Genomic DNA, 27,413 nt, shown 5'->3' with positions numbered 1-27,413 from the left:
GTCTCCACCTAACTGAGTCCGAGAAACAAAGGAGGCGTTCATTGGGCCTATGCCTGTACTGCGGACTTAAAGGACATTTAGTATCTGTCTGCCCCTCTCGTCCAGTAAAAGGCAGGGTCTAACCAGTGTTGGAGGAGCTGGCTTAGACCTTACAGGTAGATCCTCCAAGACCAAGATTACTGTTCCGGCTACTATCCATTTATCTTCTAAGCTTGTTTTCTGTGAGGCTTTTGTGGATTCCGGAGCTGCGGGTATATTCTTGGACTACACTTTTGCAAGAAAGAACAACATCCCGTTTGTTCCTAAGTCTAGACCCCTGAACATTACCACCCTGAATGGACAGCCCTTGGGAGATGGTATTGTGAAATTCGAGACTACGACAATCACCCTGCAGGTAGGCCTCCTCCACAAAGAGGAAGTCGTCTTGTCTCTTATTGATTCTCCGCTTCTGCCTATCATCCTTGGTTACCCATGGTTACAACTTCACAACCCCTCTTTTGATTGGGAGAATGGAGAACTAACCTCCTGGGGATCGTCCTGTCGTCTTCGCTGTTTGTCTCAACCCAAAAGACTTTCTGCTTGCATGTTGGCTCCTGTGACTATCCCACCTACCTTGCCTCGTGAATACCATGACTTTGCAGACGTATTTTGCAAACAAAAGGCAGAGGTGTTACCCCCACATCGTCCTTTTGATTGTACAATTAAATTGATTCCCGGAGCACCTCTTCCCAAAGGAAAGACCTACCCCCTGTCTCTGCCCGAACAAAACTCTATGGAGGAATACGTAAGAGACAACTTGGAAAGAGGTTTTATCCGACCCTCTTCTTCTCCAGTAGGAGCAGGTTTCTTCTTCGTTGAAAAGAAAGATGGGGGCCTTCGACCATGCATAGACTATCGGGGGTTAAATCAAATCACCGTAAAGGACTCCTACCCTTTGCCACTCATTCTTGAACTATTTGATCTACTTAAGGGGGCTGTTATATTCTCCAAGCTAGACCTACGAGGGGCTTATAACCTGATTCGAATTAATGAGGGGGACGAGTGGAAGACAGCATTCAACACTCGTAATGGACACTTTGAATATTTGGTCATGCCATTTGGCTTGTGTAACGCACCGGCTGTCTTTCAACGTTTCATGAATGAAATTTTTCATGATTTCAGCAACCGTTTTGTGATCATCTACTTGGACGACATTTTAATCTTTTCCAAGACTCTTCCCGAGCACATCTCGCATGTGAAACAGGTATTACAACGGCTTAGAGAAAACCGTCTTTATGCAAAAATCGAGAAATGCAGTTTCCATCAAAGCTGTATTCCTTTCCTTGGGTACATCATAAGTGCTGACGGTTTCCAAATGGACCCTCAAAAACTTTCCGCTGTCTTGCAATGGCCCCAACCGACCACTTTAAGAGGACTCCAAAGCTTTTTAGGATTTGCAAATTACTACAGACGCTTCATTAAGAGTTTTGCCTCCATTGCGGCACCCCTTACTGCCATGACTAAGAAGGGTACAAATTGCAAGGCGTGGTCTTCAGAAGCAAAATCAGCTTTCCAGCGATTAAAGGACATGTTCAGTAAAGCTCCAATCCTTCAGCATCCAAATCCTGACCTCCAGTACATTGTTGAGGTTGATGCCTCTGAGGTTGGAGCAGGTGCCGTACTCTCCCAGAGACAGCCAAAGTCTGGTAGAATCCATCCAGTAGCTTTTTTCTCTAGAAAGTTTTCTCCGGCAGAGATGAATTATGATGTTGGGAATCGAGAACTACTGGCCATCAAATTGGCATTGTCTGAATGGCGACATCTTCTGGAAGGGGCTTCCAAACCTTTTATTATCCTCACTGACCATAAAAACCTACTGTATCTTCAGACTGCTAGACGTCTGAACTCACGTCAGGCTCGATGGGCTCTGTTTTTCTCCCGTTTTAATTTTGTCCTTTCTTACGTTCCAGGGCATAGAAACAAAAAAGCCGATGCTCTTTCCAGACAGTTCGCTTCCTCTGAAGAAGATCAACCAGCCGAGCAGTATATAATCCCACCTCACAAAATTGTCGCACAGATCTCTACGGCCCTTTCCCAACAGCTACAAGAAGCCCAGAATCGTGTTCCCCAGGGCTTGAAGATACCACCAGGTCGCCTGTACGTAGCCCCTAGTCTCAGAAAACCTATACTCCTCTGGGCACATGATGGCGTGTTATCCGGTCATCCTGGTGTCACCATCACTCTTAAGACCTTGCAGCGTCATGTCTGGTGGCCTCGTATGAAAAAGGATGTTACTGACTATGTGGCTGCCTGCCCAACTTGTGCTGCTAATAAAGTACCCCGCACATTACCTGCTGGACTGTTACATCCACTTCCGGCACCTCGCCAGCCTTGGACCCATTTGACCATGGACTTCATTGTAGACTTACCCAAGTCCGAGGGCATGACTGCTATATGGGTCACAGTGGATCGCTTTTCCAAAATGGCTCATTTTGTGTCGATTCCGGGATTACCTACAGCGAAAGCACTGTCCACTCTTTTCCTTTCCCATATTGTAAGACATCATGGCATACCTACCAATGTCATCTCAGACCGCGGATCCCAGTTCGTTTCCCGATTCTGGAGAGCGTTCTGCAAGAAATTGGGAGTAACGCTCTCACTCTCTACCTCACATCACCCTCAAACTGATGGTCAAACCGAACGTATGAACCAGACCCTAGAAACCTACCTTCGACATTATGTCAATGCCTTACACTCCAACTGGTCTGAGTATTTGCCTTTAGCTGAGTTCGCCCTAAATTCCCGTTGGCACAGTGCTCTTCATACCACACCATTCTACGCAGCCCTAGGCTATCACCCTCAGACTTTTCCCCTACTTCAGCCTTCTTCTGGTGTACCAGCAGCAGATCAGCGGGTGAAAAATATTCTACTACATTGGAAGAAGATTCGTTTATTACTACGGAAGTCAGCAGGCAAGTACAGGCTTTTTTCCAACAGACGAAGACGTCATATACCTCCATATGTGGTGGGGGACAGAGTTTGGCTATCAACCAAGTATGTGAGACTGAAACAACCTTCTACCAAATTGGGCCCTCGATTCATTGGCCCTTACAGGATCATTGCTCGAGTTGGACCAGTTTCCTATCGCTTAAGATTACCTTCTTCTCTCCGGATACATCCCGTGTTCCACGTTTCACTCCTCAAAAAAGCTATTTTCAACCGCTACTCCAGATCACAACAGCTACCTCCTCCTGTTCTTGTTGATGGACAAAACGAGTTTGAAGTCTCCAAGATTCTTGATTCCAGAAGACAGGGCCGTGGCCTTCGGTATCTGGTTCATTGGAAGGGTTATCCTGTCACAGACTGCTCCTGGGTTCCAGCCAAAGATCTGCATGCCCCTTCTCTTATACGAGACTTCCATACCTCGTTTCCCACTAAGCCCCGCTAGGCCCCCGGAGGGGTCCATTGGGGAGGGGGCCCTGTCATGACCCGGGTTGTATTCGAACCGGGATCTTCCTGGTCTCTTAAACCATAGCCTTACCTGTTGTGCTACAGAAGAAATCTAGACTTTGGGAATGTCCTTACCGTGTTCAACACTACATCATACTCTCTAGCTCCACCTGCTGCCAGCTGTGGACAATTCTCAATCTGGACAGCCTTTAAATAGGAAGTGAGGTCATCACTCAGTGCCCGTTTATTTGGATTTCTTCCCTGGGTGTTTTGACTTCTGTGATCTTCCTTGTATTGAACTCCTGCCTGATATCCCGACTATTCTACAGCCTGCTGATTTTGTACCTTGCCGCCAGATCGTGAATGACCTTAGCCTGCCTGACTCTTCTCCGGATTTTGATTGTGAACTATTTGCCTGACGACGCTTTGCCTGGATCTCAAGCACACTACTTCCACTTCGGACACTACCTTTTACAGGTACCTTACAGTCAGAGAGCCACTGCTTTCCACAGGTTCATATTCTGACCCGCTAGATTCGTCAGATGAGGGTTCCCACTCCTCATCCGACTGGGTCAGAATCCTGTAGGCCTCTTCAGAAGAATACCCCCTGTTTGACATTTTGGACTACTAAATTTAGGGGTATTCCCTGAGACTACCCAAGAAAAAAAGCAAACCTGTCTTACAAAGGGGAGGCTAGCGAAGTACCGGAGGCTGCTGCGGTTGATAAAAAATATCAAAACAGATTTTTTTTATCGCCGCAGTGCGTGTAAAATGAATGTGCAGTGATCAAAAAATATATATTTTTTGTCACTGCGGTGGGGCGGGCAAACACTGCGTTTTGGGTGGAGGGCGAGCTAAGGTGACACTAATACTATTATAGATCTGACCGTGATCAGTTTTGATCACTTACAGATACTATAAAAGTACAAATGCTGATTAGCGATACGCTAAACAGCGAATAAGTGACTGCGGTGCGGTGGGCTGGGCGCTAACTCACGCTAAACTACCTAACCAAGGGGCCTAAACTATCCCTAAAACCTAACAGCCAATACTAGTGGAAAAAAAAAAGTGACAGTTTATCACTTTTTTTCCTTTCAATAGTGATTGACAGGGGCGATCAAAGGGGTGATCAAAGGGTTAATTGGGGTGCAGGGGGGTGATCTGGGGCTAAGGTGTAGTGTTTGGTGTACTCACAGTTCAGTCTGCTCCTCTGCTGGATCCAACCGACGAAAAGGACCAGCAGAGGAGCAGACAAGCCATATAACAGATCATATTTACTAATATGATCTGTTATATGACTTTTGATTGGATTTTTTGAAAATCGCCAGCCTGCCAGCCAATGATCGTTGCTGGCAGGCTGGTGACGAACTTGTTCTTTTAATTTTGCCGACCTGCGATGCGCATGCGCGGGCCGGCTTTGAGCGAAATCTCGCGTCTCGCGAGATGACGCGTATATGCGTGATTGTGCGCAGCGCTGCCACCTCCGGAACGCGAATCTGCGTTAGGCGGTCCGGAGGTGGTTAATAGAAGGAACATTAAGACCTCCTGTTTTGAGTGGTTTGTTAAGGATAAGTGCTTTCACTCTGGGTTTAAATTTTCCCCAAATGTTGCGGTTAATTAATGATTGAAGCTTGGTTATATATCCAGTGGGAATGGAAATTGGAATATTGCGAAACATGTAAATAATTTTGGGAAGAATGACCATTTTCAGTGCAGCAATTCTTCCTAGCCATGAGAGGGAGTCCATCCTTAGGTTATTTAAAGAGTCGTTAATTTTATTATATAAAGGCCAGAAGTTAACTTTGAATAGTTTGTTGGTAGGGAAAGCAAGTTGAATGCCCAAATATGTCAAAGACTCATCTGCCCAGGGAAATTTATATGAATTGGAAATTAAACGCTTGGAAGCCGGGGATAAACCTAAATCCAGTATTTGGGATTTATTAATGTTTATTTTATAGAAGGATGCTTTGCCAAACATGGAAATAATATCATTAATAGCAGTTAATGCCGTAGTTGGATTTGATGTTATAATTAAGACATCATCTGTGAAGAGACCTATACGATGATCTACGTCTCCTACTGGTATCCCTTTAATAAGCGGGGAGGATCTGATATGTTCTGCAAAGGGTTCCATTGCAAGAGCAAATATCAAGGGTGACATAGGGCAGCCCTGTCTGGTTCCATTCTTGATATTGAATGGGGCAGAGAGAAAACTAGACGAATATATAGAGGCACTGGGATTAGAATACAAGGACATAACTGCAGATAGGAAGAATTCCCCAAACCCAAACTTTTTTAAAGTTGCATAAATATAAAGTGTATTCTATCGAATGCCTTCTCCGCATCTAAGGATAGAAGCAGAGAAGGCGTCCGGGTGGAATGTGCCACATCTAATAGATCTATAAACCTTCTAGTACCGTCTGATGATTGCCTATTAGGAATAAATCCAATCTGGTCATTAGAAATTAAAGAAGGCAGAATGCTAGATAACCTTTTTGCCAGTATTTTCGCAAAAATCTTTATATCAGAATTTAAAAGTGATATGGGTCTGAAATTAGCCGGATTATCTGCAGGTTTACCAGGTTTTGGAAGGGTTATGATCAGTGCATTTAACATGTCTTTTGGAATTGATTTTTGTGCTGCTATTAAGTTAAAGGTTCTATTCAGGAAGGGGTTTAAAATGTGCAAGAAGTTCTTATAATATTCATTTGTAAGACCGTCTGGTCCAGTGGATTTGTTATTCTTGAGGGAATGGATTGCATCAGAAATTTCTGAGTGTGTAATTTTAGAATTGAGGGTTTGATTTTGGTTTGGCGTTAGTGATGGAAGGGAGATGCCACTAAGGAAGTCATTGATATATTCAGTATTAGGTTGGACAGTGTCAGCTGAACTTTCTAAATTGTATAGATTTGCATAATAGTTGGCAAATTCCTCTGCTATATGTTTGGGGTTAAACATTTTTTTTTTCCTTGAGTGTCATATAGAAAGGGAATTCTTGTTTTGACTTCTCTTTTTTTTACTCTATTTGCCAGGATTTTTGAAGCTTTGTTACCTTGTGAATAATGGTCTGATTTAATTTTACGAAGATGGAACTCATGTTTTTCATGAAGGTGAAGATATAGGTGATGTCTGGCTGTTTTTAATTTGCTAAAAATTTTTGGGTCTAGAGAAGATTTAGGAGATTCCTCTAGGGACTTAATGTCAGCTAATAATTTATACAAGGTTTTCCCTCTATTTTTTTTTTGAATAGCCGCATGTTTTAGTAGTACCCCTCTAATGAACGCCTTGTTCGCGCTCCATAATGTGGTGTCTGATATCAAATTATTATCATTAGTCATAAAATATTCTTTTAGTGAGTTCTCCACATCCGTACGAATAGAGGAATTTTGGAGTAATGAGTTGTTAAGTCTCCAAGGGGAGTATACTCTATTGTTATACATGTCATCTAATATGAGAGTTATAAATGCATGATCAGACCATGTGATATTGGAAATAGATACATCTAATACTTTTTGAAGAAGCCACTTATCTGAAATAAAGAGATCAATTCTAGAGTATGTACTATGCGGATGTGAGAAAAAAGTAAAATCTTTTTCATTTGCGTGATGAACCCTCCAAATATCAAGAAGTCCTTCCTGAAATAAAAAGTCTTGAAGGTGCGAGTTTTTATGAGAAGGGAGAGGGGCTGGGAGCCTATCAATTGAAGAATCAGGGCACATATTAAAGTCACCGCAGATCAACAGGGATCCCTGTTTGGAGTCCTGAGCCAATTTAATGGTGCGCTTGATGAAATTTATCTGATCAGAGTTTGGAGCATAAAGATTCACTATTGTGTATCTAGAGTTGTTTATGTCACAAATAATGATAATATATCTACCCTCCTTATCTGATATTATATTATGGCATTGAAAGGCAATAGTATTTTTAAAACCTATAATCACACCACTCTTTTTTTTAGTAGCTGGAGACATAAAAATGTGCGGAAAGGAGGGGTGACAGAATCTGTGGGAGTCTTCCTCATTAAGGTGAGACTCTTGAATGCAAATAATGTCAGCTCTCTGTCTTCTCACCTCATTCCAGCATGTGGAACGCTTGAAAGGGCTATTTAGACCCTTAACGTTTGCTGAGAGGATCTTTATACCATTACTAGCCATTTTAAAGCTTCAAAAAAACCTGCTAGAGTTACTAACCTGAATGCATACAAAAAAACAAGTACTAAAGAATAAAGTACCCAAATGTTACCGTTTGATAATTGAGGGGACCGTGGAATTGTACCTTTGTTTTCAGATATTTGATGAGATAGGGGTAGATCCCTTATATGTAACCTTGTAAAATAATAAGTTAAAACCATAAAAAATAAAGTAAGTAATAAATAACAATAACATAATAAGGGTCTAACAATGACCACAAAACTGTGATGTTTATCATTTAGTATGAGAGGCGTAAAGGAAACAGTGGATTAGGGAATATGAACACTTAGGTGGAATATGTGTTCTGAGAGGTAGAGCAGCAGGGTGTGGAACCCCGTAAGACTTGTAGAACTTAGCAATAAGCTGGAAAAAAAAACTATAGTTACTGTCCCGAACGGAAATCATGGAGGGTTTCTTCCTACTTTGGTCCATTCTGGTGTTAGGTTGAGATGCTTCTTATCAGGAGAGGATCTATTGGAAGAAGAGTTCATTGCTTTGTCTTTGGTCAACTTTAAGCAACATTTTGCAGGATTTTTAAATATGCTTGTAAAAACCTTCTAATACCTCTTTAAAATAAAAATTTCGAGGCAATTATGTAGCCTAATAAAGTGTCCGTACTTTAATTATTGTGTGTTTATCTGTTGTGAACAAAACTGGTAGAAGTGATCCAATGTGTTGTATAATAAAAAGAACATAAGTCTTTTTTTTTGGATTTTTTTTTTACTGTAAACCAATAAACCATCTTTTGATAAATAACTTTGTATGGCAGATTAATCAAAATGCCCAAAAATGCTTTTGTTAAAATTAGAAGAAAATAATAAATAATTACAAATCAAACAAGTCTCTCGTGAAAGAGCCAGGGGCGTAAGAAGATCCAGGCCGAACGTGGACGGGTTCTGGTGCACCAGCAGAAAACATGCCCACATTCATGGACTGGGCAAGGGGAGTGCTGTGTTCTTGGGACCCCTGGAAAGTTGGTCCGGCAGAAGGTGGACCATGGGTTCTATGTGTCGCCTGTTGAAAGGTGGTAGGCTGCTGAGTTGAAGCCAACGTAAGTTTTTGCAGCAACTGGTTAACTTCGGAAAGTATGTCTCCCTGGTATGGGAGTGAAAACATTTTAAAAACCAGTGCAACGGAGGCGATACAATGATGATGGTTTTGTGGGGGAACATGCCTCATAAGTGGCGCAAGCCCTCTTAACATTGTTTCTTCTTGTCCATCAGTCCTCCTCTGAGCTAGGAACTCGATGAGTCGGGCATCTATCATTTCCTGAGTTACTAGCTCAGAGGCAGACTGACGGACATTCCTCCTTCTCCTGGGCTCCTGAGATGTTTGGGGCCTTTCGTGTTCCCCGCCACCCGTTGCCATGGGTGGTTCAGTTGGCTCCACTGCTGTCGTTTCTTGTGGGCTTGACTCCGGTGAAAAAACGGCTGGCGTTTCTTCACCCCCCAAATCGGAATCGTCAGTGTCCTCTAAATTGTCCACACTCCTGTAGATTTCAAAAAAAGTTTAAATTATATAAATGTTTTTGGAAATATAACCAAAATACAACATCCTATTAAATTTGATATAGATTGATATGCCTACTATATATAAGGCCATGCAACATATATCCAAAAAGGAGTCCGAAACAAAAATTACCCAAATTTTATTAACCATTGATAAACTTTTGAGTTGGACTGTGTGGCAATAGCCTTTGTTTTTTTTTAAAAGAAATTTGGGGTGCTGGTTGGTAGGCTGCTTATAAACTTGCAGGTTACGAGCGAACCAACTGCAGATATTCTGTCCTTCTAGATGTGACCTACTCAAACAATGTGCCTCCATAATTTTGAAAAATCTAACTCCAAGCATGTCCTAATAGCTGGAAACACTCCAGACATGCTGGTAGTTGTAGTTTTAACGCAGCCTGAGTGCGGCAGGATGGATATGCCTGACGTCATTTAATCTGCCTCCACAAGAGCCGGGAGGAACTTATATTGTTTAAAAAACTAGAACAATGCTGGGAGTGCAACCCTGGTTTAAGTTACAAGTGGCTAATGAAATTGCCTTTTTTGGAGAATAATTTTAAAATAAAATTTTGTAATAATGTGAAAATTTGAATGGTGTGCCAAAAAGAAAACCCATATTTGAAAGAGTTAATCAGTACTGGAAAGATATAAAAACTCTGTTATATGTAATATAAAAATCATCTCTGGTACATCTCCAATTGAACTATAGAAATTTTAAAGGTGAGTTTCAAAATTCGCACACAATATCGCCTTATTGCTCGGATATTGGCACATTATCTGATTAGTGTGTGTCCCAACGCTCCAACGTCAAACTATTTATGGTGGACAGAGCACGGAGTGCTGTTTCCGGAGGAACACATATTTTACAGGGGCCATTCACCACCGTGCACTATTCCCCGCCTCTACCATAGAAGTGAATGGGAGGGTGGCGCACATGCACGACCCATGCCCCCCTTCATTTATATGGGTCTGACGCTATTAGTGGAACATGCACACAGCTATTTTAGGCATCCCCATAGAAAAGAATACAGGGATTTTGCGCAAAAGCAATGTGGCCTCCTTCTCTTTCATGGCTACGGTTGAAATATAGGTGCAACTCCCAGCGGTTAGACGTGGACCTGAAAGACAATGGCTGCATATCCTATCAATATGGTCCCATTTGATGAGATGAGTAAAAGCCTTTGGCAAACTTCTTCAAATTAACTTAATACAATGTGTCTGCATCATTTTGACATTTGGCACAAAAAAGGAGTTTCAACAAAGGTGAGTTGAGTTTTCAGACATAATTTGCAGATACATTGGTAGATCATGGCATCCTGTCTAAAAGCACCACCAACAAGCCAGAAATACTCCAGCAACATCATATCTAGCAGAACACACTTTGAATAAAGGTCTAATATACACTCACCTAAAGAATTATTAGGAACACCATACTAATACGGTGTTGGACGCCCTTTTGCCTTCAGAACTGCCTTAATTCTCCGTGGCATTGATTCAACAAGGTGCTGATAGCATTCTTTAGAAATGTTGGCCCATATTGATAGGATAGCATCTTGCAGTTGATGGAGATTTGAGGGATGCACATCCAGGGCACGAAGCTCCCGTTCCACCACATCCCACAGATGCTCTATTGGGTTGAGATCTGGTGACTGTGGGGGCCATTTTAGTACAGTGAACTCATTGTCATGTTCAAGAAACCAATTTGAAATGATTCGAGCTTTGTGACATGGTGCATTATCCTGCTGGAAGTAGCCATCAGAGGATGGATACATGTTCTCATTCTGTTTACGCCAAATTCGGACTCTACCATTTGAATGTCTCAACAGAAATCGAGACTCATCAGACCAGGCAACATTTTTCCAGTCTTCAACAGTCCAATTTTGGTGAGCTCGTGCAAATTGTAGCCTCTTTTTCCTATTTGTAGTGGAGATGAGTGGTACCCGGTGGGGTCTTCTGCTGTTGTAGCCCATCCTCCTCAAGGTTGTGCGTGTTGTGGCTTCACAAATGCTTTGCTGCAGACCTCGGTTGTAACGAGTGGTTATTTCCGTCAACGTTGCTCTTCTATCAGCTTGAATCAGTCGGCCCATTCTCCTCTGACCTCTAGCATCCACAAGGCATTTTTGCCCACAGGACTGCCGCATACTGGATGTTTTTCCCTTTTCACACCATTCTTTGTAAACCGTAGAAATGGTTGTGCGTGAAAATCCCAGTAACTGAGCAGATTGTGAAATACTCAGACCGGCCCGTCTGGCACCAACAACCATGTCACGCTCAAAATTGCTTAAATCACCTTTCTTTCCCATTCTGACATTCAGTTTGGAGTTCAGGAGATTGTCTTGACCAGGACCACCCCCCTAAATGCATTGAAGCAACTGCCATGTGATTGGTTGACTAGATAATTGCATTAATGAGAAATAGAACAGGTGTTCCTAATAATTCTTTAGGTGAGTGTATATATTCACATTGTGTGCAATGACATATACCGTTAAATAAATTTTTGGCAAAATAAAGACGACTTACGGTCTCATCTCCATCACAGGACGTAAAAAACGGAGCTGTTCGGTATAAATGTATGGCCTTTTTTTCGATGACCCATCTCCACTGTTCCCTCCGGAACTGGTCTCTGCAGCTATTCCACCGAACTTTGATGTTTTTAACTGTGAAAACAACCATCAAAAGTTATACAAGATTTGCTTGTCAAAAAAAAACAAAAAAACTAAACCTAAGTGTTCCTAAAAATATAACAATAATAAGACAAAAGAATACTGGACAGGACAGAGTGCAGTCGGGCAGTTGTGGGTGTAAGATAATGGTTGACAATTACTGGAAGGCGGAATTTATTTGAAGATTGTCTTTAAAGAATTGTATTTTCTGATATTGGAAGTAGACAGATGTTTCATCATCTATTCCAACATGGCACATGTGTCCAAACCTCCAAAAAAAAAACAGGCACAGTATACATTACAACGATGGCCAGTAGGTAAGGTCAGAACAGACATTAAAACATGGTGTGGCGTTGAAAAAAGGTCATGGAATTTGGAAAAAACATAGACACAGTGGCATACCGAGAAATGACTGGCCACAATCACAAATGTTAAATGGAGGCCCCCGTACCACAGAAATTTTTTGAAACACCTTCCTTTCAAGCCGCCTCCAGTCCTGTGGCTAGTAATGAGCACTCTAATATCTCTGGCCGCAGTTTCTACATGTTTACACACTGTCTATACTGTTACTGTATATATGAATGTGCTAAAACTGTTGAGGGGTCCCTGACAAAGTATTTAAATCCTCCTCGTCCTCCTCCCGGATAGGCCACTTCAGGGTGATGGTCAAAATGTAGCTGCTTCACCGGCTTCCCCTACATGTACATACCGCTAGAGCAGGGGTGCTCAACGTGCAGGCCTACAGCAGGGGATGGTGGGAGTTGTTGTTTAACAACAGCTGGAGGGCCGCATGTTGAGCATCCCTGCAATACACAATTAAGCCTTGCCTCAAAAGGAACATGATTCGGCAGTCTCTGAAGTACTTCACTATAGCATAAGGGACAACACAACAATCAAACCACAAAACGACATTGCTTGCACGTACCTAGTTCTGCACGACCTCGGTGATCCGCTTTATCCCATTCTCGTGGCTTGAAGCGACGGGCCACTTTCTCCCACGAAATTTCCTTCCGCACACGGTCCTGATACGCAGGGGACCGTGTGTCCCATAGCTCAGGCCTTTCATGGACCATAGTAATAAGTTTGTCCACATTCCTAGCTGTCACGGTGAACTTTCCAAAATATGACAGGGGGAAAATAGGTCTGTGCCAAATCACCTCACAAACAAGGCTTGCCAATCGTCTAGTTTGAACTTCCTGTCTTTTTTTTTTAATTGCTCAAAGGACTTGGAGACAGGTTTCCAGGCAACCGATCCGCAAAAAAAACGGACGCGGATGACCAACGGAAGGCTTAAAATGTGCATCCGTGATTTTTGCGGACCCATTGACTTGAATGGGTCCGCGAACCGTTCTCCGTGAAAAAAATAGGACCGGTCATATTTTTTTCACGGAATGAAATCACGGTCGCGGATGACAAACGGTGCCTTTCTACGATTATTCCACGGACCCATTGAAAGTCAATGGGTCCGTGAAAAAAAAAAAGAAAACGGAACAACGGCCGCGGATGCACACAACGGTCGTGTGAATGAGGCCTAAGAGTGAGATCCCTAAAGGTCTCAATGAGACTGTTAGCTTCAAGTCTTTTCTATAAATCGTGCTTTTTATCCTATTATGTGTTCGTTGTTTTTATCTTGTATTCTCACAGTATACCTGATTGCTGCGACGGTGTGGTCCTTTTGGAGGTTTTTGTGTTTTAACCCAGAGCAGAACATCTTTTATGGAGCAATGGACTTCGACTGTTTATTAACATCATAATATCTATCCCACAGTATGGGAAATAACTGTTGTTTCTTGTGTTCTGCTCTTTTAATAGGTTGATCATCCGTGCGGTCATATTAGTGGGTGGCTTTATGGCTCTATTATGGGTTTATTTTCTCTCGGCTCTGTGGCTAATCCGCTCAGGGCCTAATTGCACTATGCACTTTAAATGGTCCCATCATTTTTCATGATCATTATGCATTTTCACTTATATGGATTAATATTGCATTTATATTTATTTATTATTAATTTTGTGCACATGTCAGTATATGAAATATGGTAATATTATTATGATTGTTGTATTGATCACATGAATCTATATAATAGGGGTATGGGAGATTATCTCTCTCTTTTGATGCTTATGCATCCATACTCCTATCTTATTTAGCTATATTTATTTATTTTTGCACTCACATTATTTAATATTTTCACATTAGTAATATATTTTTGTTTTCGCGTAGCGCCATTACCCCACACACGGCATGGGTTATTGTTGTTATTATGATGATCCATATCTATTAAGGGACGACCGCATGGGTCCACCTTTCTGTTAATATGCCATTAGAGTATATTTACTTATATTATATTACTTTATTATATTACTTTTCAGGCTATATCAATATAGGGTCACCTATATTTAGGGCTCTGTATGTATTTTCAATGGAGAGTGATAGAAGTGGCATTATACTGCTCATCAAATATTACCCCGATATGCTGTACCCTTGAGTAGACACCATGCATTATTATTATCTTGCGCTCCTTACGTTCTCCATGCATTACCTCCACCTGGCACATGCGCATCGCACCGGTGCGCTGTTCGGGCAGCATCATGTGGGCGCTCCTATACCTGGCTTTCTGTGGGCCGGCTGACGCGCACCCGCGTGTCATGTGATCGGTAGAGATGGCCCGAACTATCCGACGGCGAACAGTTCCCGGCGAACATAGCTTGTTCGCGTTCGCCTCTGCCGGGCGAACACATGCGATGTTCGGTCCGCCCCCTATACATCATCATTGAGCAAACTTTGACCCTGTACCTCACAGTCAGCAGACACATTCCAGCCAATCAGCAGCATACCCTCCCTCCCAGACCCTCCCACCTCCTGCACAGCATCCATTTTAGATTCATTCTGAAGCTGCAGTCTTAGTGAGAGGAGGGAGACTGTAACTGCTGCTGATTTAATTGGGAAATCGATAGCTAGGCTAGTGAATTCAGTGTCCACTCCAGTCCTGAAAGACTCATCTGATCTCTGCTGTAAGGACAGCGTCCTGACAGCACCCCAAAAAGCCCTTTTTAGGGCTGCAACATTAGTCTGCTTTTTTTTTTTCCTTTATATACATATTGCAGTTGCCTGGCCTGCCTGTGTGTGAGGAGCTGCAGGCCCACAGACTGTAGTGTGCCCACTGCCAGTGCTCACCCCTGTCATTCCGTGTGGCACAGGACTTTGCTTAAAAAAAGGCACTTAATTTTTACACTTTAATCTAAGGTTAGTTGCCTGCCAGTGTGTGTCAGGCTGACTTCCACTGACTGTAGTGTGCCCACTGCCAGTGCCCACCACTCATACCGGCTGGCACAGGACTTTGCATAAAAAAGGCATTTAATTTTTACACTTTAGTGTAATTTCAGCTGCTTGCCTGCTGCTAGTGTGTGTCAGGCCGACTTCAACTGACTGTAGTGTGCCCACTGCCAGTGCCCACCCCTGTCATCCCGTGTGGCACAGGACTTTGCTTAAAAAAAAGGCACTTCATTTTTACACTTTAATCTAAGGTTAGTTGCCTGCCAGTGTGTGTCAGGCCGACTTCAACTGACTGTAGTGTGCCCACTGCCAGTGCCCACCCCTGTCATCCCGAGTGGCACAGGACTTTGCTTAAAAAATAGGCACTTAATTTTTACACTTTAATCTAAGGTTAGTTGCCTGCCAGTGTGTGTCAGGCTGACTTCCACTGACTGTAGTGTGCCCACTGCCAGTGCCCACCACTCATACCGGCTGGCACAGGACTTTGCTTAAAAAAGGCATTTAATTTTTACACTTTAATGTAATTTCAGCTGCTTGCCTGCTGCTAGTGTGTGTCAGGCCGACTTCAACTGACTGTAGTGTGCCCACTGCCAGTGCCCACCCCTGTCATACCGAGTGGCACAGGACTTTGCTTAAAAAATAGGCACTTAATTTTTACACTTTAATCTAAGGTTAGTTGCCTGCCAGTGTGTGTCAGGCTGACTTCCACTGACTGTAGTGTGCCCACTGCCAGTGCCCACCACTCATACCGGCTGGCACAGGACTTTGCTTAAAAAAGGCATTTAATTTTTACACTTTAATGTAATTTCAGCTGCTTGCCTGCTGCTAGTGTGTGTCAGGCCGACTTCAACTGACTGTAGTGTGCCCACTGCCAGTGCCCACCCCTGTCATACCGAGTGGCACAGGACTTTGCTTAAAAAATAGGCACTTAATTTTTACACTTTAATCTAAGGTTAGTTGCCTGCCAGTGTGTGTCAGGCTGACTTCCACTGACTGTAGTGTGCCCACTGCCAGTACCCACCACTCATACCGGCTGGCACAGGACTTTGCATAAAAAAGGCATTTAATTTTTACACTTTAGTGTAATTTCAGCTGCTTGCCTGCTGCTAGTGTGTGTCAGGCCGACTTCAACTGACTGTAGTGTGCCCACTGCCAGTGCCCACCCCTGTCATACCGAGTGGCACAGGACTTTGCTTAAAAAATAGGCACTTAATTTTTACACTTTAATCTAAGGTTAGTTGCCTGCCAGTGTGTGTCAGGCTGACTTCCACTGACTGTAGTGTGCCCACTGCCAGTGCCCACCACTCATACCGGCTGGCACAGGACTTTGCTTAAAAAAGGCATTTAATTTTTACACTTTAATGTAATTTCAGCTGCTTGCCTGCTGCTAGTGTGTGTCAGGCCGACTTCAACTGACTGTAGTGTGCCCACTGCCAGTGCCCACCCCTGTCATACCGAGTGGCACAGGACTTTGCTTAAAAAATAGGCACTTAATTTTTACACTTTAATCTAAGGTTAGTTGCCTGCCAGTGTGTGTCAGGCCCTCTTCCACTGACTGTAGTGTGCCCACTGCCAGTGCCCACCACTCATACCGGCTGGCACAGGACTTTGCATAAAAAAGGCATTTAATTTTTACACTTTAGTGTAATTTCAGCTGCTTGCCTGCTGCTAGTGTGTGTCAGGCCGACTTCAACTGACTGTAGTGTGCCCACTGCCAGTGCCAACCACTGATACCGGGTGGCACAGTAGCTTGCCGATAAATAAGGCATTTAATTTTTAGACAGTAGTCTAAATTCAGTTGCTTGCCTGCTGCCAGTGTGTGTCAGGCCCGCTTCCACTGACTGTAGTGTGCCCACTGCCAGTGCCAACCACTGATACCGGGTGGCACAGTAGCTTGCCGATAAATAAGGCATTTAATTTTTAGACAGTAGTCTAAATTCAGTTGCTTGCCTGCTGCCAGTGTGTGTCAGGCCCTCTTCCACTGACTGTAGTGTGCCCACTGCCAGTGCCAACCACTGATACCGGGTGGCACAGTAGCTTGCCGATAAATAAGGCATTTAATTTTTACACTTTAGTGTAATTTCAGTTGCTTGCCTGCTGCCAGTGTGTGTCAGGCCCGCTTCCACTGACTGTAGTGTGCCCACTGCCAGTGCCAACCACTGATACCGGGTGGCACAGTAGCTTGCCGATAAATAAGGCATTTAATTTTTAGACAGTAGTCTAAATTCAGTTGCTTGCCTGCTGCCAGTCAGTGTGTCAGGCCCTCTTCCACTGACTGTAGTGTGCCCACTGCCAGTGCCAACCACTCATACCGGGTGGCACAGTAGCTTGCCGATAAATAAGGCATTTAATTTTTACACTTTAGTGTAATTTCAGTTGCTTGCCTGCTGCCAGTGTGTGTCAGGCCCGCTTCCACTGACTGTAGTGTGCCCACTGCCAGTGCCAACCACTGATACCGGGTGGCACAGTAGCTTGCCGATAAATAAGGCATTTAATTTTTAGACAGTAGTCTAAATTCAGTTGCTTGCCTGCTGCCAGTCAGTGTGTCAGGCCCTCTTCCACTGACTGTAGTGTGCCCACTGCCAGTGCCAACCACTCATACCGGGTGGCACAGTAGCTTGCCGATAAATAAGGCATTTAATTTTTACACTTTAGTGTAATTTCAGTTGCTTGCCTGCTGCCAGTGTGTGTCAGGCCCGCTTCCACTGACTGTTTTTCATAAAAGGCAATTCCTGATATGGGACGTAACAGGGATTAAACTGATGAGAATAATACTACAGAAAATACCACTCATATCGGTGGAGGGAGCCAGCGTTTTTTTAACCATCTCCCCGTTCAAAAAATCTATTTAATAAATGGCCCCCAGATTGGGGATGTTAGAGGGATTAAACTGATGAGAATAGTACTACAGAAAATACCACTCATATCGGGTGTGACAGTAAATTGCACGGCGCAGATGCAGTCACCGTGGTTTAAAACAGAGTGGAGGGAGCCAGCGTTTTTTTAACCATCTCCCCGTTCGAAAAATCTATTCAATAAATGGCCCCCAGATTGGGGACGTTAGAGGGATTAAACTGATGAGAATAGTACTACAGAAAATACCACTCATATCGGGTGTGACAGTAAATTGCACGGCGCAGACGCAGTCACCGTGGTTTAAAACAGAGTGGAGGGAGCCAGGTTTTTTTTAACCATCTCCCCGTTCGAAAAATCTATTCAATAAATGGCACCCAGATTGGGGACGTTAGAGGGATTAAACTGATGAGAATAGTACTACAGAAAATACCACTCATATCGGGTGTGACAGTAAATTGCACGGCGCAGACGCAGTCACCGTGGATTAAAACAGAGTGGAGGGAGCCAGCGTTTTTTTAACCATCTCCCCGTCCGAAAAATCTGTTTAATAAATGGCCCCCAGATTGGGGAGTCGGGGACGTTAGAGGGATTAAACTGATGAGAATAGTACTACAGAAAATACCACTCATATCGGGTGTGACAGTAAATTGCACGGCGCAGACGCAGTCACCGTGGATAAAAACAAAGGGGAGGGAGCCAGCGTTTTTTTAACCATCTCCCCGTTCGAAAAATCAATTCAATTGACCTTTCGGGGACCCTTGGTGTTGTACGTGGCTGGGTGGAGGAAGAAACCTTCAATGACATCACCGGGACGTGGCTAGCTTGGTATCCAACCTTGTGCAAATGGGGAGTTTGCGGTTGTGCAAATGAACTGTTTGCGGTGCATTAAAAGGGGAGTTTGGTCTGTCAATGTCTGTGATGCGGGCGTAACCCTTACACTACCTGATCGATACAACATCATACCTGATCGTATACACACACTGGATGTTTTAAAGCACGTTATTCCAAACAATTTAGGAATGTTAGTTGATTTATGCCCTTTATGGATTAAAACCCGACTCTGCGTCCACTACGTAATTTTCCATGGGAGTTTTGCCATAGATCCCCCTCCGGCATGCCACAGTCCAGGTGTTAGACCCCTTGAAACAACTTTCTCATCACTATTGTGGCCAGAAAGAGTCCCTGTGGGTTTTAAAATTCGCCTGTCTATTGAAGTCTATGGCGGTTCGCCCGGTTCGCCAGTTCGCGAACATTTGCGGAAGTTCGCGTTCGCTGTTCGCGAACTGAAAATTTTATGTTCGCGACATCACTAGTGATCGGACTGGCGGGGGGTGTGGCTGCGCGATGTTTGGTGCGGCTCCCTCCTCCCGGTCTGGTCATGTGACGCGGTGGGGGCGTGCCTCGCCCGGCTTTGGATGCTGGGTGGCGCGCCTTTATGATGTCACGCCCTGCAACACTGGGCGGATGCGCTAATTATGTGCCGGCTGTGGACCACACCATTTAAGGACGAACTCAGTCTGTTACTTTACCTCCTGACGAAGCCTCTCCAGGCGAAACGTGCGTCGAGGTGCAGCTCCGGTCGCAGGCTCTGGGTCCAGCATACCATGGGTAATTTATGTTCTGTTGCCATGCTCGGCTAGTTTGTTACTTTGATGTTATTGCTTGCACTATAGCTACCTGGCTACCCGCATTTCCATGCGGCCATCCCAGTCACCCCGGGTGGGCAAGTCTGCTATGTGCGATCATACTTACCTTTTACATGCATGCAGCATACATATTATTATTATTATATGTCACTTTGAGTGAACCCACAGTTCTCACATATCTATGCTGCTCTATACCCAGGGCTGCGACCCTTTTTCCCTGTTAGTTGGGTTTTTGTGAGGGAGGTTGTACATGACCCCATTACCTGAGGTCTCCCTCCCTCCTCTATCCATGTGCCTTATGTCATATATTTCTTGTAATTTAAATATGTCTCAATAAATTACATATATTTTATATGTGCGCTTTCTCATCTTTTTTTTGGGGTTATAAGTATAATAGAATAATACTTGGCATCCTTAAGCAACCGCAGAATGCGTCTCTGTCTTTCTTTTGCAATTAAACCAATTAGTTCATTTTGAATGTCTTTTCCTAAATAATGATGATGAATTTCTGAATTCTGTATCTTTTTCAAGTGGTTTTGCATCACACTATCAAATGTTGCCATCATTTCGACAAGTTTCAAGTAATTTCCATTATTTTCAGAGTACAGCGTGTCACTGCTACCCCTGAAGGCCAAGCACTGCTTCCCAAGGTATTAAACAATGGCTACAAGGCGCTGAAGAACCTGCCGCCAGTAATCTTTGGTATGACTGGTCAATAGTACTTCCTGACCCAAGTCTTGTTAACAGTTCTGTCCAGTCTCCCATAGCAGTGAGGTGAGATGGAGAAACTTCATGTGTAGCCAGACACTGGGACACATTTTTCCAATCGTTGTAGCCTCCCGTTGTCAGGCTCATTTGCGTAGTTGTAAAGAGTTTACAACAGAAGCAAAATATTTTGTCCAGTCTAGGAGAATAACTAAGCCACTTTCTCACTTGCACTTCACCATTTCCAAGGCGCCGTCTACAGTGGGTTGATGTAAACCGTCTCTTGGATGCATCCTTAGGAAATGTAAAGTGCTCTTTTGGCTTTGCCGGACCTTTCATAATGATGGTTTCTTTAAGTGAGTTAGTAAGCGTATCGGGCCAGTCAGCTGGATCCAAGAAGTCTACCAGCGTGCTTGATGATGCTGATGTCTGTGAACTATCTTCCTCAGTGTGTGTATCACTTTCACTACCCAAAGAATGTTCGACCACAGTCGAAGTAGAAGGTTGTGGTTCGACATCTACAGCTTCGCGATTCTCTTTAGTTTTGCACTCCAACTCGCTTACAGCTTTTTGTACTGGATCAGGTTTAAAGAACTTATTTAATGATCCAACCATCTTAGAAGTGTCTTCTTCTTGGAGCCGTCTTTTCTTTTGGAAAGCAGCACCAGACAATTTCTTTCGTGCTGGTGGTGCAGACGTCTTGCTCAATTACCAAAATAACTATTGTAGAATAAATGTACACCAAAAATTATTAATATTCAATTAATATTATCTTTGATGATCATTAAACCACAATAATACTTGAAAATCATTTTGAAACCTACTGTAGATATGTGCGCGCACGTGTGTGTGTGTGTGTGTTTGTGTGTTTGAAAGAGGCAAATATGTGTGTGTAAGACTATGGCTTGCATGTATGAGAGAAGTTGATGTAAACACGAAAAAGTAAAAATGGAGAGAGCAAGCGAGAGCTAGCACCCCACATGCACAGAATCACAATCATACACCGTCACAACATAATTACACACACAGTCACATTACAAAGTCACATACAAAGTAATTCAATCTTCTATCTGGATCCATGCAACAAAATGTAATGGCGAGTTACTCCGTGTACCCCCTCCTTCTCGTCACGCAGGGTGAACTATTCCTATCGCCCCCTGTTGACACCCTACTGAAGTGACATTGTTTCAGCCTCAAAATACAGATTAGGCAACAGTACACAAAATAAATCCAGTTTTTAATTTTATGAAGCTTCTTAAAATCACCTATACTAGCAAAAAAACATTGAGATTCAGTTACACCATTAACCGTTACACCAGATTCAGTTACATACATTAAACTGTAGTGTTTCTGGGACTATAGTGTCCTTTCAATGTGAGGCAAATTAGTTTCCAATGTAGTATTAATAACTAAACAATTACCGTATGTTTCGCTTTATAAGACGCACCTGATGATAAGACGCACCTGGGTTTTTGAGGAGGAAAATAAGAAAAAAAATATTTTGAACCAAAAAGGTGTGCTTTTGGTAGGTTTTGAACTAATCGTGGTCTGTGGATGACGCACTGTTATGAGGGATCTGTGGATGCCGCACTGTTATGGGAGGATCTGTGGATGACGCACTGTATGGGGGGATCTGTGGATGACGCACTGTTATGGGGGGGATCTGTGGATGACGCACTGTTATGGGGGGGATCTGTGGATGACGCACTGTTATGGGGGGGATCTGTGGATGACGCACTGTTATGGGGGCGATCTGTGGATGACGCACTGTTATGGGGGATCTGTGGATGACGCACTGTTATGGGGGATCTGTGGATGACGCACTGTTATGGGGGATCTGTGGATGACGCACTGTTATGGGAGGATCTGTGCATGACGCACTGTTATGGGGGGATCTGTGGATGATGCACTGTTATGGGGGGGATCTGTGGATGACGCACTGTTATGGGGGGATCTGTGGATGACGCACTGTTATGGGGGGGTCTATGGATGACGCACTGTATGGGGGGATCTGTGGATGACGCACTGTATGGGGGGATCTGTGGCTGATGCACTGTATGGGTTGATCTGTGGATGACGCACTGTTATGGGGGGATCTGTGCATGACGCTCTGTTATGGGGGGGATCTGTGGATGACGCACTGTTATGGGGGGATCTGTGGATGACGCACTGTTATGGGGGGGGATCTGTGGATGACGCACTGTTATGGGGGGGGTCTGTGGATGACTCACTGTTATGGGGAAGATCTGTGGATGACACTTATGTCATCCACAGATCCCCATAAGTGTCATCTACAGATCCCCCATCAGATGCATCAGTGTGGAGGGAGGAGGCGGAGACACTCATGGTGGGGCCCGGTGCAGTGACTCTACTCTAATACACCGGGCCCCGCCGCAGCTGTTAAGTACATTCAATTTGAATGGGTCCGCAATTACTGTACTGTACTTACTGTAGTACCTTATGTATAGCATTAAGACGGCGCCGACCGGCAGCTCCCTCGGTCATGCGCCGCCTGCCGCAGCCCCCTCCTCATGTGCCGCCTGCCTGCTTATCTCACTTTATGAATGAACAGGCAGGCGGCGCATGAGGAGGGAGCTGCGGCAGGGGGCGCATGAGGAGGGAGCTGCGGCAGGCGGCGCATGACCGAGGGAGCTGCCAGTCTGCGCCATCTTAATGCTATACATAAGGTACTAGTACAGTAAGTACAGTACAGTAATTACGGACCCATTCGGATTGAATGTACTTAACAGCTGCGGGGCCTGGTGTATTAGAGTATAGTCACTGCACCGGGCCCCGCCATGTGTGTCCCCGCCTCCTGCCTCCACACTTATACTTCGCTGGCCGCGCTGTGCAGCATAGCGGCCAGCGAAGTATCCGCAATCCGCTTTATAAGACGCACGGCCATTCCCCCCCCACTTTTGGGGGGGAAAAAGTGCGTCTTATAAGGCAAAAAATACAGTAAATAATAAACATATTGCATTGTCTACTGACTACTTACCACCAGGACAATAAGATGAGCTGGTCTCTGGCTGCAGTCTGGGGAAGAAAAAAGCAGCTGCACCCCAATCCAGGCAGGTAGGAGCCCACTTCTAGTTCTGTCCCAGAAGGAGAAGGCACTGCACTGCCGCACTGGGGGTCGGGGAGGCAAATTGCTGGTGGTGGCCACCGTGGCCGGGGCTGGCTGCTTGGCTGCTGTTCAGTGTGCGGCCTTCTCTTCCTCCTTCGCTCCACCCCTCTCTCTGCATCACGTGCTTAAGGGTGGGAGGGGTCAGGGGGTTCAAATCAAGATCATTCGCTCCTCCTCTGCTCCACCCTCAGCAGCCAGAAGCCAGGTAAGCGTAAGCTAGCAGTTAGAATAGTCACTCAGACCACCAGAGAGACAGACAGCGGTGTCAGACTGTCACTGTCAGTGATAGACTGTCTCTCTGGTCTGCTGTGCCGGTGCGCCCCCGCCCCACCCCCACGTCTTCACTGAGGCAGCGGCTCAGCCTCTAGTCTGCCCTCTGGACTGTCTGGATTCTAAACTGGAGGAATCGGATAGCACAGCGGGACGCCCGGACAATACAAAAAACATGCATCATCTCCGACTTGGCGACTCCGATTCTCCGGCCGCCGGCTCAGCTCAGTGCTGCGCAGCCTGTGTCTGTGCCTGCAGCCTGTGTCTGTGCTGTCTCTGACATGTGCTGCGGCCGGGATTCTTTAGAGCGCTCAGCCGGCGCAGCATGAGGGGCGCCACCGGCCGGCCGCCACTGTTAACTAGTTATAACCAAGGTTTTTTTTTTTTTTTTTTTTTAAACCGCACCAGGCGGCGGGCCCCCTGCTAAATGGCACCCTAGGCGACTGCCTAGTTCGCCTTACTGGTGGCGCCAGCCCTGCCTGCTAGCCAATCACAAAGTGCCATGTGTCTATTCCTCATAGGTTATATAATGATCCTAATCCCTGACACTTGCGTGGCCTAGGCTGGTTCTAGTCACTTAACCCATGCTTGCCCTCTAATCTACTAGAATTTACGTACGGGTATTTTCCCCGTCAGCGGGCGGCATAGCGAATAAGATGCGCGTACGTTCGGCCGCTTATCCTTTTGCGAACCTCCTCTCAAGCGGTCCAGCAGGAATAGATGATCGCGTCGGCGCGGACGCCGGAACGGAACCTGCAGAGAAAACCGGAGACAGGACTGGCCACTGCGTGCCGCCACCAGTCCGGTCAATCTGCCTCCGAGACCCCGACGGTCTTTCCCTCCGGCGACCATGCGGACGCACTACCGCGTCTGCCTGCAAAGGAGTCGGAACCGAAGATTCCCCAGGCGACACGTGTGACCTGTCCCACTACTCCAACAGGGTCCCCCGCAGGCCGAGCCCCACGAGGACCCCTGGGGGCCCCAGTGGATCGCGGAACAGCAGAGTGTCTTACAACCTGTTAGCATGATCATCCCTATACTGCCTGGCAGGGTTGATCCTGCTGATTAACCACCCCCTGGATTAGGAAAAGTGTTTAAATAATTTCAGCGAAAATGTAAATTAGGGCTTTAGTGCACCAAGGGGCAGGCCCCATCCCCAGCAATTCTCTCACCCAGCCCTCTAATTGTACATCAGCTGCACAATTTATGCGCATGCGCAGTAAATCTGCTTTAGCTGAACAGATGCTTACTGTACATGTGCTGAAATTTGAGGGCCAGCTGAGAGGACGCTGATGTCTGGCCCTGTCAGTCAGAGGAGGGGGACATGGAAAGCAGACGTGCAGTGCGGGGTTACCTCCTGCCCCTCGGGGCACTGAAGTCCTGATCTACATATAGAAGAAACGTCTGTTTTCACTGGAACAGAGCAACAGAATTTCCTTGTCCAGGCATTGGTTTAATCAGCAGGATTGACCCAACCAGGTAGTACGTCCAATCCAATTGGGTTGATCCTGCTGACAGGTGCTCTTTAAGAAATGAGCCAGCAAAATTTTGGATATATTTACATACAAAAAAATTGGATTAAACTTCAGTATCAGCATTTTGGAGACTAGAAAATAAGGAGAGGACCCTGCTGCTGATGATACAGAAAATCCGGTAATCCGCCACATCCTGTCACCTGAAGAGATGTTGATGCAGAACCGGTCGCCACTAGTCCATGAATACAGCTAAGAACAAGTACGAGAGGGACCCGGGGCGAGACTGTCCCCAAGATGTGACAGAAATCGTGAGAAAGAATCGTCACCTCCGAGACCAAGCCTCAAAATACAACGTGATGTACACGCTGCAGGGCAGCACAGATCTCAGGCCTGATAGTTTGTTACAGTGTATCAGTGGAGGGGAAAATGTGCCATCTAGAGTCCAGTATACACACCTCAGCTGCTGCAGAACCTCCTAATACACACCTCAGCTGGTGCAGAACCTCCTAATACACACCTCAGCTGCTGCGGAACCTCATAATACACACCTCAGCTGCTGCGGAACCTCCTAATACACACCTCAGCTGCTGCGGAACCTCCTAATACACACCTTAGCTGCTGTAAAACCACCTAATACACACCTCAGCTGCTGCGGAACCTAATTGCTGGATAGGATTTCCCCTTTACTCTTCAAAATGAGGTTCTGCCGCAGATATGATTATTAAAAAGACATAATGTACCCCTTACTATAAATTATAAAGAACAGCATTCACCGCGGAGTTCTGTCACCTGTGTAACTACGGGGGGGCTATATCCCATATATAACGTCCAGTAATGCAGTGTGATGTAGGATTGATCAGATCGGACACAATGAGGTCGCTGCCCGCACGACGCTGCCCACCATCCACCCCCGGCCACGTATGTGTAACTACGTACATGGTGGCTCATGACATCAGTGTCACTTGTAAATCCGGCCACAGGCCAAACGAGGTGACAGATACAACATGAAGGAATGGGCTCCCGGCCAACATCAAAATGTGGCCACCGCTGCCAGCGGTTACACCACCACCTAAGGGCCAGTACATACACGGTGGCCTGGGCCCAGCCCGACCTCTCCATACACCCACTTAGCAGATGTAAGGGCCACCATGGCGGTAGGTACCTGGCATATAACTTCAGTTACAAGGGTTGAGTCCCAGCGCTATAGCAGGTGCCATGTATATGTGGTGTAGGGAATGGGACCGCTGGAGAATCACCTGGATAGTACTTACCCAGAACAGATAGGAGCTGGTGTAGATTTCAGGTATAATGAATAAATGTACCCAGCTGACATGGGGCTGCACCGTCGTCCACTTTTCTGTAAAGTGGCGAGTGCTACAAAACGTTGCAAATTTTGCAAGCTTTTGAAGCTAGAAAGCTGGGGTAATAGAGGTGGGCCTTTGTACATAGCAGAATACTTTGCTGCCCTCTGGTGGCGGTGGCATTACTGTGCAGGCCCATGAACCAGCATTTTACTGACATCTAGTGGTGAATTTAGTTGGTACACATAATCCTAAATACCAGTGACAATTCATGATGTCATAAGCAACCATTACACCATAAAAAAGACTATTACACATAATCAAAGTAAACCAATTTAACTTTATTTACATTTTTGGTACTTAAATGGCCGCGATGCTTATTACGTTTTCAAATTATTATTGATGTATTAACGAACAGAATACCAAATTAACCTTTAACTAACCAAATTAATCAAATAATAACCGTCAGTCCACTCAGAGAGTGACTTAACCCCCAAAGCGCCAAATCGGAAACGAAGTGGCCAACAAAGCATCGCAACCAATTAAGTAACATATCTCTCAATCATATCTTGAAGATCAGAAATAAAGATATCACATCCTATTTCTGAAAGTTGGTCCAAACCAGGACAATAAAGCCCCTTTAAAAAACCTTCAAGTTCAATGTGTCTGTAAGAGAAATGACCAATACTTTGCATAAAAACCTCCATTTTCTTATTGACTCTTTTCCTTATTTTATCCAAAAAGGACAATTCTGAACTTGACCAAGTTAATTTAGGAATAATATCCGAAAATACAAGAACAGAGTTCTGTAATAATTGTCTTATTTTGCTCATCAATTCCTGGAGTTCGTAGATCAACAAATGAGTTTTTATTTTTCCTATATCAAAAGACCCAATGTGTAAGATTACTAAATCAGGAATGTAACATTTTGAGAACAAATAGTCAACTTCAAAAAGAATATTTGAGATTCCG

This window comes from Bufo bufo, chromosome 3, assembly GCF_905171765.1.
Source record: "Bufo bufo chromosome 3, aBufBuf1.1, whole genome shotgun sequence".
Lineage (NCBI taxonomy): Eukaryota > Metazoa > Chordata > Amphibia > Anura > Bufonidae > Bufo > Bufo bufo.
Note: the sequence above shows the minus strand (reverse complement) of the source record.